The sequence below is a fragment of the Cryptomeria japonica genome, unplaced genomic scaffold (genome assembly GCF_030272615.1).
Source record: "Cryptomeria japonica unplaced genomic scaffold, Sugi_1.0 HiC_scaffold_80, whole genome shotgun sequence".
NCBI classification, from domain to species: domain Eukaryota; kingdom Viridiplantae; phylum Streptophyta; class Pinopsida; order Cupressales; family Cupressaceae; genus Cryptomeria; species Cryptomeria japonica.
Window position 1 is genome coordinate 260,001 of NW_026728902.1, and position 12,576 is coordinate 272,576.

The following is a 12,576-nucleotide window of genomic DNA, read 5'->3' on the forward strand; positions in this document are numbered from 1 at the left end:
CCGACGAGAACGCAAACGGGCAAAAGGTTTATTCAAATAGCATTGCGACGCCCGGCGAAAAACTAAGAAAGGGTGCAACACCGGGACTTCCCGGGAGGTCACCCATCCCAGTACTACTCCGGCCCAAGCGCGCTTAACTGCGGAGTTCTGATGGGATCCGGTGCACTAACGCTGGTATGATCGCACCCGTTATGAGCTTGTCGCAGTGTGTACTTAGCAAACCGCGACCCACGTGCGAATCCACCCCGGCCACCCACCCCCGTCGAGGTGCACACCCTCCCTCGCGAAGTGCGCCCCGTTCGCCAAGTGTGAGCCCTGCCCGGGTGCGCGCACCTTGCTAGGGCGTCGGGTGTGCACCCGGCCCGGCCTACGTGCGTGCACCTGGACGGGGCGTCGTGTGCGTGCAGTGTCCCGTCTGCAACGCGGTGCCCACACACCACCTCGGGCGCAACGACCTGCGCTCACATGTGGGCCGAGTGCACCTTGGTGCATGTTCGGGGCGCCTCGGGTGCACGCTCGATCTTGCCCCGGTGCACCAAGGCGCTCGGTTTGCCCCGGGTGCGCACTTGGTGCAAGGTGGGCACCCAAAATAGGGATCAAGCACCAAAACACAAGTTTCGGGATGCAAAATGGGACCCAAGGACCACAAATGCGTTCCAAGACCCATGATGGGTCCACGAGAACAAAAATGTGTTCCGAGACTTAATAAACAAATATTGGGTTTTAGGAGAAGAAACATGCTCTGATGCCCAAAACGAGAATCGACCCCGAAAAGGCCACAGGCCAAAAGTGGGATGCGAGACAAAAAAAAATGGGACCCGAGGACCAAAATTGGGTTCCCAGGTCGAAGACAGGGCAACCGGACAAGAAACGACCTCTAAGGCTCGAAATGAGTCCCGACGACTAAAACTTGACAAGAAGCACCCATCAGGCACCCAACTCGACACCCATGGGATGCCGACCCACCCGGGCTTCCACCTAGCACACCTTGGCACCCACCCACCCTCGCACCCAACCTCGCACCCAACTTAGCACCTTTGAACCCACATTGGCACTCACCCTGACCCTGGCACCTTGGAACCCACATTGGCACTCACCTTGACCCTGGCACCCACCTTTGCACTCACCTTGGGACCCACCCTGGCTCCCACCTCGGCACCCACCCAGACACCCACCTTGGTTCCTTGGCACCCACCTTGGATCCTTGGCACCCACCCCGACACCCACCTTGGCACGCAACTTGGCTACTTGCCACCCACCTTGGCTCCTTGACGCCCACCCCGACAACCACCCCGTGACCTACCCTGGCTAGGGTTGGTGCACACCCACCCTGGTGCCCACCTTGGCACCCACCCCATGACCCACCTTGGCACGCACCTTAGTACCCACCCCGTTACCCACCCTAGGACCCACCCCGTGACCCACCTTGGCCAGGGTGGGTGCCTTGGTGCGCACAACTTGCCTGGGCTGCACACCAGGGCGGGCTCAAGATGGCACCCGCGTTCCGTTTTTTTCACTATCTTTCAAAACGGAAATTTTAAAATCTCGTTTTTTTTTTTTTTTTGCCTTTTCTGGAAATTAGTGAAGGCAGCGCATCAAAGGTGCGCAATGCTGGTGCGAACCCGGGAGCGCTCCGATGTGTGCTCCAAGGTGCGGCGTGCACGAAGTCCGAGCCCGGCTTGCCCCGGGTGCGCACCTCGCGTGCACCTTCGCCGGGGTGAGCACCTTGGCTGGGTTGCGCGCCCTGGTGCGCACCAAGGAGCGCTCTGAAGTGTGCTCCAAGGTGCGGCGTGCACGAAGTCGGAGCTCGGTTTGCCCCGGGTGTGCACCTCGGGTGCGCACCTCGCGTGCACCTTCGCTGCGGTGGGCACCTTGGCTGGGTTGCGCGCCTTGGTGGGCACCATGCAGTGCACGAAGTCGGAGCCCGGTTTGCCCCGGGCGCGCACCTCCGCCAGGGTGGGCACCTTGGTGCGCACAACTTGCCTGGGCTGCGCACCAGGAAGGGCTCAAGATGGCACCCGCGTTCCGTTTTTTTCACTATCTTTCAGAACGGAAATTTTAAAATATCGTTTTTTTTTGCCTTTTCTGGAAATTAGTGAAGGCAGCGCATCAAAGGTGCGCAACGCTGGTGCGAACCTGGGAGCGCTCCGATGTGTGCTCCAAGGTGCGGCGTGCACGAAGTCGGAGCCCGGTTTGCCCCGGGTGCGCCCTGGTGGGCACCATGGTGCGCACCAAGGAGCGCTCCGAAGTGTGCTCCAAGGTGCGGCCTGCACGAAGTCGGAGCCCGGTTTGCCCCGGGCGTGCACCGCGGGTGGGCACCTTGGTGCGCATGCCTTGCCTGGGCTGCGCACCAGGGCGGGCTCAAGATGGCACCCGCGTTCCGTTTTTTTCACTATCTTTCAAAACGGAAATTTTAAAATCTCATTTTTTTTTGCCTTTTCTGGAAATTAGTGAAGGCAGCGCATCAAAGGTGCGCACCTCGCTGCCCACCACGGTGCGCAACGCCGGTGGGCACCCGGGAGTGCTTCGAAGTGTGCTCCAAGGTGCTGCGTGCACGTTGTCGGAGCCCGGTTTGCCCCGGGTGCGCACCTCGCGTGCACCTTCGTCGGGGTGGGCACCTTGGCTGGGTTTGCCCCGGCTGCGCTCCGAAGCGGGGTTATTGGAGCGCCGCCTCTTTTTTTGTCGGAGCGTTTGGTGGGGTTTCTCGCATTGGCTCTTCCCAGGCCCGGTTGCCACCCTGGCGCGCACGAAGTCGGAAGTAGGGTTAATTGCCCGGGTGCGCACCTTTGCCAGGGTGGGCACCTTACCTGGGCTGTGCACCAGGGCGGGCTCAAGATGGCACCCGCGTTCCGTTTTTTTCACTATCTTTCAAAACGGAAATTTTAAAATCTCCTCTTTTTTTTGCCTTTTCTGGAAATTAGTGAAGGCAGCGCATCAAAGGTGCGCACCTCGCTGCCCACCTTGGTGTGCTCTGAGGTGCGCACCCGGGAGCGCTACGAAGTGTGCTCCAAGGTGCGGCGTGCACGTTGTCGGAGCCCGGTTTGCCCCGGGTGCGCACCTCGCCTGCACCTTGGCCGGGGTGGGCACCCTGGCTGGGTTTGCCCAGGGTGCGCTCCGAAGCGGGGTTACTGGAGCGCCCCCTCTTTTTTTGTCAGAGCGTTTGGTGGGGTTTCTCGCATTGGCTCTTCCCAGGCCCGGTTGTTGGGTGCGCTCCCACCCTGGCGCGCGCGAAGTTGGAAGTTGGGTTAATTGCCCGGGCGCGCACCTTCGCCAGGGTGGGCACCTTGGTGCGCACACCTTGGCTGGGCTGCGCACCAGGGCGGGCTCAAGATGGCACCAGCATTCCCTTTTTCTCACTATCTTTCAAAACGGAAATTTTAAAATCTCGTTTTTTTTTGCCTTTTATGGAAATTAGTGAAGGCATCGCATCAAAGGTGCGCACCTCGCTGCCCACCTTGGTGTGCTCCGAGGTGCCCACCACGGTGCGCTCCGAGGTGCCCACCACGGTGCGCAACGCCGGTGCGAACCCGGGAGCGCCCCGATGTGTGCTCCAAGGTGCGGCGTGCACGAAGCCGGACCCCGGTTTGCCCCGGGTGCGCACCTCGCGTGCACCTTGGTGCGCACACCTTGGCTGGGTTGCGCGGCCTGGTGGGCACCATGGTGCGCACCAAGGAGCGCTCCGAAGTGTGCTCCAAGGTGCGGCGTGCACGAAGTCCTAGCCCGGTTTGCCCCGGGTGCGCACCTTCGCCGCGGTGGGCACCATGGCGTGCACGAAGTCGGAGCCCGGTTTGCCCCGGGTGCGCACCTCGCGTGCACCTTCGCCGGGGTGGGCACCTCGGCTGGGTTGCGCGCCCTGGTGCGCACCAAGGAGCGCTCCGAAGTGTGCTCCAAGGTGCGGCGTGCACGAAGTCGGAGCCCGGTTTGCCCCGGGTGCGCACCTTCGCCGCGGTGGGCACCCTGGTGCGCACCATGGCGTGCACGAAGTCGGAGCCCGGTTTGCCCCGGGTGCGCACCTCGCGTGCACCTTCGGCGGGGTTGCGCGCCCTGGTGCGCACCAAGGAGCGCTCCGAAGTGTGCTCCAAGGTGCGGCGTGCACGAAGTCGGAGCCCGGTTTGCCCCGGGTGCGCACCTCGCGTGCACCTTCGGCGGGGTTGCGCGCCCTGGTGGGCACCATGGTGCGCACCAAGGAGCGCTCCGAAGTGTGCTCCAAGGTGCGGCGTGCACGAAGTCGGAGCCCGGTTTGCCCCGGGTGCGCACCTCGCGTGCACCTTCGCCGCGGTGGGCACCATGGCGTGCACGAAGTCGGAGCCCGGTTTGCCCCGGGTGCGCACCTCGCGTGCACCTTCGCCGCGGTGGGCACCTCGGCTGGGTTGCGCGCCCTGGTGCGCACCAAGGAGCGCTCCGAAGTGTGCTCCAAGGTGCGGCGTGCACGAAGTCGGAGCCCGGTTTGCCCCGGGTGCGCACCTCGCGTGCACCTTCGCCGCGGTGGGCACCATGGCGTGCACGAAGTCGGAGCCCGGTTTGCCCCGGGTGCGCACCCCGCGTGCACCTTCGCCGGGGTGGGCACCTCGGCTGGGTTGCGCGCCCTGGTGCGCACCAAGGAGCGCTCCGAAGTGTGCTCCAAGGTGCGGCGTGCACGAAGTCGGAGCCCGGTTTGCCCCGGGTGCGCACCTCGCGTGCACCTTCGCCGCGGTGGGCACCTTGGCTGGGTTGGGCACCATTGAGCGCTCCGAAGTGTGCTCCAAGGTGCGCACCATGGCCCTCCAAGGTGCGCAGCATGGCGTGCACGAAGTCGGAGCCCGGTTTGCCCCGGGTGCGCACCTCGCGTGCACCTTCGCCAGGGTGGGCACCTCGGTGCGCACACCTTCTCAATGTTTTCTTGCCTTTTCTGGAAATTGGTGAAGGCAGCGCATCAAAGGTGCGCACCTCGGTGTGCTCCGAGGTGCGAACCCGAGAGCGCTCCGAGGTGCCCACGAAGTCGAAAGTCGGGTTAATTGCATTGTTTTCCCCGGGTGCGCTCCGAGGTGCGCAACATCGGTGCGCACCAAGGAGGGCTCCGAAGTGTGCTCCAAGGTGCGCACGATTCGGAGCTCGGTTTGCCCGGGGTGCGCACACCTTGGCTGGGTTGCGCACCCTTTGTGCGCTCCAAGGTGCGCACGAAGTCGGAGCTCGGTTTGCCCCGGGTGCGCACCTTCGCCAGGGTGCGCACCTTGATGCGCACGCCTTGGCTGGGCTGCGCACCTTGGTGGGCGCCATGGTGCGCACCTTTCGTGCGCTCCAAGGTGCGCACGAAGTCGGAGCTCGGTTTGCCCCGGGTGCGCACCTTGGTGGGCGCCATGGTGCACTCCGAGGTGCCCAAGATTGGTGCGCACCAAGGAGCGCTCCGAAGTGCGCTCCAAGGTGCGCAGGTGCGCGCGAAGTCGAAAGTTGGGTTAATTGTCCGGTTTGCCTCGGGTGCGCACCTTGCGTGCACCTTCGCCAGGGTGGGCGCCTTGGTGCGCACACCTTGGCTGGGCTGCGCACCCGGGCGCGCACACCTTGGCACCCGCGTTTCCTTCATTTTAAATTTTTTTTTTTTACAATCTCTCAAGTGGGAAATTCTATAATCTCAACTTTTTTTGCCTTTTCAGGAAACTTTTGAATGGAGCGCATCATTGGTGCGCTCCGAAGTGTGCTCCAAGGTGCGCACCTCTGGTGTGCTCCAAAGCTCTCTCCAGCTGCGTGCACCTGCCCCGGCCGCGCACCCGGCCCCGCCCAGCTTCGCTCACCTGTCCCGGGCGTCTGGTGCGGAACCTTAGAGTAAGAAACATCACCGTGCACCTTGGCCAACGTGCGCGACTCGACCGAGCGCGCACTGGCCGAGGTGCACACCGATTTCACCTGGGTGCGCGCGCAGCACCTCGGGCGCACCGGGGTGCGCGCACAACGCCCGGGTTGCACCGTGGCCTGTGTGCTCGGGGCGCCTCGGGTGCGCGCTCGGTGTCGCCCCCGCGCGCGCGGTAGTGCGGGCAGCGCACCCCGGCCCGGCCCGGCCCCGACGAGAACGCAAACGGGCAAAAGGTTTATTCAAATAGCATTGCGACGCCCGGCGAAAAACTAAGAAAGGGTGCAACACCGGGACTTCCCGGGAGGTCACCCATCCCAGTACTACTCCGGCCCAAGCGCGCTTAACTGCGGAGTTCTGATGGGATCCGGTGCACTAACGCTGGTATGATCGCACCCGTTATGAGCTTGTCGCAGTGTGTACTTAGCAAACCGCGACCCACGTGCGAATCCACCCCGGCCACCCACCCCCGTCGAGGTGCACACCCTCCCTCGCGAAGTGCGCCCCGTTCGCCAAGTGTGAGCCCTGCCCGGGTGCGCGCACCTTGCTAGGGCGTCGGGTGTGCACCCGGCCCGGCCTACGTGCGTGCACCTGGACGGGGCGTCGTGTGCGTGCAGTGTCCCGTCTGCAACGCGGTGCCCACACACCACCTCGGGCGCAACGACCTGCGCTCACATGTGGGCCGAGTGCACCTTGGTGCATGTTCGGGGCGCCTCGGGTGCACGCTCGATCTTGCCCCGGTGCACCAAGGCGCTCGGTTTGCCCCGGGTGCGCACTTGGTGCAAGGTGGGCACCCAAAATAGGGATCAAGCACCAAAACACAAGTTTCGGGATGCAAAATGGGACCCAAGGACCACAAATGCGTTCCAAGACCCATGATGGGTCCACGAGAACAAAAATGTGTTCCGAGACTTAATAAACAAATATTGGGTTTTAGGAGAAGAAACATGCTCTGATGCCCAAAACGAGAATCGACCCCGAAAAGGCCACAGGCCAAAAGTGGGATGCGAGACAAAAAAAAATGGGACCCGAGGACCAAAATTGGGTTCCCAGGTCGAAGACAGGGCAACCGGACAAGAAACGACCTCTAAGGCTCGAAATGAGTCCCGACGACTAAAACTTGACAAGAAGCACCCATCAGGCACCCAACTCGACACCCATGGGATGCCGACCCACCCGGGCTTCCACCTAGCACACCTTGGCACCCACCCACCCTCGCACCCAACCTCGCACCCAACTTAGCACCTTTGAACCCACATTGGCACTCACCCTGACCCTGGCACCTTGGAACCCACATTGGCACTCACCTTGACCCTGGCACCCACCTTTGCACTCACCTTGGGACCCACCCTGGCTCCCACCTCGGCACCCACCCAGACACCCACCTTGGTTCCTTGGCACCCACCTTGGATCCTTGGCACCCACCCCGACACCCACCTTGGCACGCAACTTGGCTACTTGCCACCCACCTTGGCTCCTTGACGCCCACCCCGACAACCACCCCGTGACCTACCCTGGCTAGGGTTGGTGCACACCCACCCTGGTGCCCACCTTGGCACCCACCCCATGACCCACCTTGGCACGCACCTTAGTACCCACCCCGTTACCCACCCTAGGACCCACCCCGTGACCCACCTTGGCCAGGGTGGGTGCCTTGGTGCGCACAACTTGCCTGGGCTGCACACCAGGGCGGGCTCAAGATGGCACCCGCGTTCCGTTTTTTTCACTATCTTTCAAAACGGAAATTTTAAAATCTCGTTTTTTTTTTTTTTTTGCCTTTTCTGGAAATTAGTGAAGGCAGCGCATCAAAGGTGCGCAATGCTGGTGCGAACCCGGGAGCGCTCCGATGTGTGCTCCAAGGTGCGGCGTGCACGAAGTCCGAGCCCGGCTTGCCCCGGGTGCGCACCTCGCGTGCACCTTCGCCGGGGTGAGCACCTTGGCTGGGTTGCGCGCCCTGGTGCGCACCAAGGAGCGCTCTGAAGTGTGCTCCAAGGTGCGGCGTGCACGAAGTCGGAGCTCGGTTTGCCCCGGGTGTGCACCTCGGGTGCGCACCTCGCGTGCACCTTCGCTGCGGTGGGCACCTTGGCTGGGTTGCGCGCCTTGGTGGGCACCATGCAGTGCACGAAGTCGGAGCCCGGTTTGCCCCGGGCGCGCACCTCCGCCAGGGTGGGCACCTTGGTGCGCACAACTTGCCTGGGCTGCGCACCAGGAAGGGCTCAAGATGGCACCCGCGTTCCGTTTTTTTCACTATCTTTCAGAACGGAAATTTTAAAATATCGTTTTTTTTTGCCTTTTCTGGAAATTAGTGAAGGCAGCGCATCAAAGGTGCGCAACGCTGGTGCGAACCTGGGAGCGCTCCGATGTGTGCTCCAAGGTGCGGCGTGCACGAAGTCGGAGCCCGGTTTGCCCCGGGTGCGCCCTGGTGGGCACCATGGTGCGCACCAAGGAGCGCTCCGAAGTGTGCTCCAAGGTGCGGCCTGCACGAAGTCGGAGCCCGGTTTGCCCCGGGCGTGCACCGCGGGTGGGCACCTTGGTGCGCATGCCTTGCCTGGGCTGCGCACCAGGGCGGGCTCAAGATGGCACCCGCGTTCCGTTTTTTTCACTATCTTTCAAAACGGAAATTTTAAAATCTCATTTTTTTTTGCCTTTTCTGGAAATTAGTGAAGGCAGCGCATCAAAGGTGCGCACCTCGCTGCCCACCACGGTGCGCAACGCCGGTGGGCACCCGGGAGTGCTTCGAAGTGTGCTCCAAGGTGCTGCGTGCACGTTGTCGGAGCCCGGTTTGCCCCGGGTGCGCACCTCGCGTGCACCTTCGTCGGGGTGGGCACCTTGGCTGGGTTTGCCCCGGCTGCGCTCCGAAGCGGGGTTATTGGAGCGCCGCCTCTTTTTTTGTCGGAGCGTTTGGTGGGGTTTCTCGCATTGGCTCTTCCCAGGCCCGGTTGCCACCCTGGCGCGCACGAAGTCGGAAGTAGGGTTAATTGCCCGGGTGCGCACCTTTGCCAGGGTGGGCACCTTACCTGGGCTGTGCACCAGGGCGGGCTCAAGATGGCACCCGCGTTCCGTTTTTTTCACTATCTTTCAAAACGGAAATTTTAAAATCTCCTCTTTTTTTTGCCTTTTCTGGAAATTAGTGAAGGCAGCGCATCAAAGGTGCGCACCTCGCTGCCCACCTTGGTGTGCTCTGAGGTGCGCACCCGGGAGCGCTACGAAGTGTGCTCCAAGGTGCGGCGTGCACGTTGTCGGAGCCCGGTTTGCCCCGGGTGCGCACCTCGCCTGCACCTTGGCCGGGGTGGGCACCCTGGCTGGGTTTGCCCAGGGTGCGCTCCGAAGCGGGGTTACTGGAGCGCCCCCTCTTTTTTTGTCAGAGCGTTTGGTGGGGTTTCTCGCATTGGCTCTTCCCAGGCCCGGTTGTTGGGTGCGCTCCCACCCTGGCGCGCGCGAAGTTGGAAGTTGGGTTAATTGCCCGGGCGCGCACCTTCGCCAGGGTGGGCACCTTGGTGCGCACACCTTGGCTGGGCTGCGCACCAGGGCGGGCTCAAGATGGCACCAGCATTCCCTTTTTCTCACTATCTTTCAAAACGGAAATTTTAAAATCTCGTTTTTTTTTGCCTTTTATGGAAATTAGTGAAGGCATCGCATCAAAGGTGCGCACCTCGCTGCCCACCTTGGTGTGCTCCGAGGTGCCCACCACGGTGCGCTCCGAGGTGCCCACCACGGTGCGCAACGCCGGTGCGAACCCGGGAGCGCCCCGATGTGTGCTCCAAGGTGCGGCGTGCACGAAGCCGGACCCCGGTTTGCCCCGGGTGCGCACCTCGCGTGCACCTTGGTGCGCACACCTTGGCTGGGTTGCGCGGCCTGGTGGGCACCATGGTGCGCACCAAGGAGCGCTCCGAAGTGTGCTCCAAGGTGCGGCGTGCACGAAGTCCTAGCCCGGTTTGCCCCGGGTGCGCACCTTCGCCGCGGTGGGCACCATGGCGTGCACGAAGTCGGAGCCCGGTTTGCCCCGGGTGCGCACCTCGCGTGCACCTTCGCCGGGGTGGGCACCTCGGCTGGGTTGCGCGCCCTGGTGCGCACCAAGGAGCGCTCCGAAGTGTGCTCCAAGGTGCGGCGTGCACGAAGTCGGAGCCCGGTTTGCCCCGGGTGCGCACCTTCGCCGCGGTGGGCACCCTGGTGCGCACCATGGCGTGCACGAAGTCGGAGCCCGGTTTGCCCCGGGTGCGCACCTCGCGTGCACCTTCGGCGGGGTTGCGCGCCCTGGTGCGCACCAAGGAGCGCTCCGAAGTGTGCTCCAAGGTGCGGCGTGCACGAAGTCGGAGCCCGGTTTGCCCCGGGTGCGCACCTCGCGTGCACCTTCGGCGGGGTTGCGCGCCCTGGTGGGCACCATGGTGCGCACCAAGGAGCGCTCCGAAGTGTGCTCCAAGGTGCGGCGTGCACGAAGTCGGAGCCCGGTTTGCCCCGGGTGCGCACCTCGCGTGCACCTTCGCCGCGGTGGGCACCATGGCGTGCACGAAGTCGGAGCCCGGTTTGCCCCGGGTGCGCACCTCGCGTGCACCTTCGCCGGGGTGGGCACCTCGGCTGGGTTGCGCGCCCTGGTGCGCACCAAGGAGCGCTCCGAAGTGTGCTCCAAGGTGCGGCGTGCACGAAGTCGGAGCCCGGTTTGCCCCGGGTGCGCACCTCGCGTGCACCTTCGCCGCGGTGGGCACCATGGCGTGCACGAAGTCGGAGCCCGGTTTGCCCCGGGTGCGCACCCCGCGTGCACCTTCGCCGGGGTGGGCACCTCGGCTGGGTTGCGCGCCCTGGTGCGCACCAAGGAGCGCTCCGAAGTGTGCTCCAAGGTGCGGCGTGCACGAAGTCGGAGCCCGGTTTGCCCCGGGTGCGCACCTCGCGTGCACCTTCGCCGCGGTGGGCACCTTGGCTGGGTTGGGCACCATTGAGCGCTCCGAAGTGTGCTCCAAGGTGCGCACCATGGCCCTCCAAGGTGCGCAGCATGGCGTGCACGAAGTCGGAGCCCGGTTTGCCCCGGGTGCGCACCTCGCGTGCACCTTCGCCAGGGTGGGCACCTCGGTGCGCACACCTTCTCAATGTTTTCTTGCCTTTTCTGGAAATTGGTGAAGGCAGCGCATCAAAGGTGCGCACCTCGGTGTGCTCCGAGGTGCGAACCCGAGAGCGCTCCGAGGTGCCCACGAAGTCGAAAGTCGGGTTAATTGCATTGTTTTCCCCGGGTGCGCTCCGAGGTGCGCAACATCGGTGCGCACCAAGGAGGGCTCCGAAGTGTGCTCCAAGGTGCGCACGATTCGGAGCTCGGTTTGCCCGGGGTGCGCACACCTTGGCTGGGTTGCGCACCCTTTGTGCGCTCCAAGGTGCGCACGAAGTCGGAGCTCGGTTTGCCCCGGGTGCGCACCTTCGCCAGGGTGCGCACCTTGATGCGCACGCCTTGGCTGGGCTGCGCACCTTGGTGGGCGCCATGGTGCGCACCTTTCGTGCGCTCCAAGGTGCGCACGAAGTCGGAGCTCGGTTTGCCCCGGGTGCGCACCTTGGTGGGCGCCATGGTGCACTCCGAGGTGCCCAAGATTGGTGCGCACCAAGGAGCGCTCCGAAGTGCGCTCCAAGGTGCGCAGGTGCGCGCGAAGTCGAAAGTTGGGTTAATTGTCCGGTTTGCCTCGGGTGCGCACCTTGCGTGCACCTTCGCCAGGGTGGGCGCCTTGGTGCGCACACCTTGGCTGGGCTGCGCACCCGGGCGCGCACACCTTGGCACCCGCGTTTCCTTCATTTTAAATTTTTTTTTTTTACAATCTCTCAAGTGGGAAATTCTATAATCTCAACTTTTTTTGCCTTTTCAGGAAACTTTTGAATGGAGCGCATCATTGGTGCGCTCCGAAGTGTGCTCCAAGGTGCGCACCTCTGGTGTGCTCCAAAGCTCTCTCCAGCTGCGTGCACCTGCCCCGGCCGCGCACCCGGCCCCGCCCAGCTTCGCTCACCTGTCCCGGGCGTCTGGTGCGGAACCTTAGAGTAAGAAACATCACCGTGCACCTTGGCCAACGTGCGCGACTCGACCGAGCGCGCACTGGCCGAGGTGCACACCGATTTCACCTGGGTGCGCGCGCAGCACCTCGGGCGCACCGGGGTGCGCGCACAACGCCCGGGTTGCACCGTGGCCTGTGTGCTCGGGGCGCCTCGGGTGCGCGCTCGGTGTCGCCCCCCGCGCGCGCGGTAGTGCGGGCAGCGCACCCCGGCCCGGCCCGGCCCCGACGAGAACGCAAACGGGCAAAAGGTTTATTCAAATAGCATTGCGACGCCCGGCGAAAAACTAAGAAAGGGTGCAACACCGGGACTTCCCGGGAGGTCACCCATCCCAGTACTACTCCGGCCCAAGCGCGCTTAACTGCGGAGTTCTGATGGGATCCGGTGCACTAACGCTGGTATGATCGCACCCGTTATGAGCTTGTCGCAGTGTGTACTTAGCAAACCGCGACCCACGTGCGAATCCACCCCGGCCACCCACCCCCGTCGAGGTGCACACCCTCCCTCGCGAAGTGCGCCCCGTTCGCCAAGTGTGAGCCCTGCCCGGGTGCGCGCACCTTGCTAGGGCGTCGGGTGTGCACCCGGCCCGGCCTACGTGCGTGCACCTGGACGGGGCGTCGTGTGCGTGCAGTGTCCCGTCTGCAACGCGGTGCCCACACACCACCTCGGGCGCAACGACCTGCGCTCACATGTGGGCCGAGTGCACCTTGGTGCATGTTCGGGGCGCCTCG

General features: G+C 63.7%; 3 non-coding genes across 3 annotated transcripts; all 3 read right to left on the reverse strand.

Annotated features, from left to right (window-relative positions):
• Positions 1 to 69: 69 nt before the first annotated feature.
• LOC131864234 (5S ribosomal RNA) lies at positions 70 to 188 on the reverse strand. The gene has a single exon (XR_009363073.1). It is a non-coding gene; the product is annotated as a 5S ribosomal RNA (ribosomal RNA).
• A 5,915-nt stretch (positions 189 to 6,103) lies between these two features.
• Positions 6,104 to 6,222, reverse strand: LOC131864235 (5S ribosomal RNA). The gene has a single exon (XR_009363074.1). It is a non-coding gene; the product is annotated as a 5S ribosomal RNA (ribosomal RNA).
• Positions 6,223 to 12,138: 5,916 nt separating this feature from the next.
• LOC131864236 (5S ribosomal RNA) lies at positions 12,139 to 12,257 on the reverse strand. Its single transcript, XR_009363075.1, has one exon. It is a non-coding gene; the product is annotated as a 5S ribosomal RNA (ribosomal RNA).
• Positions 12,258 to 12,576: the final 319 nt, after the last annotated feature.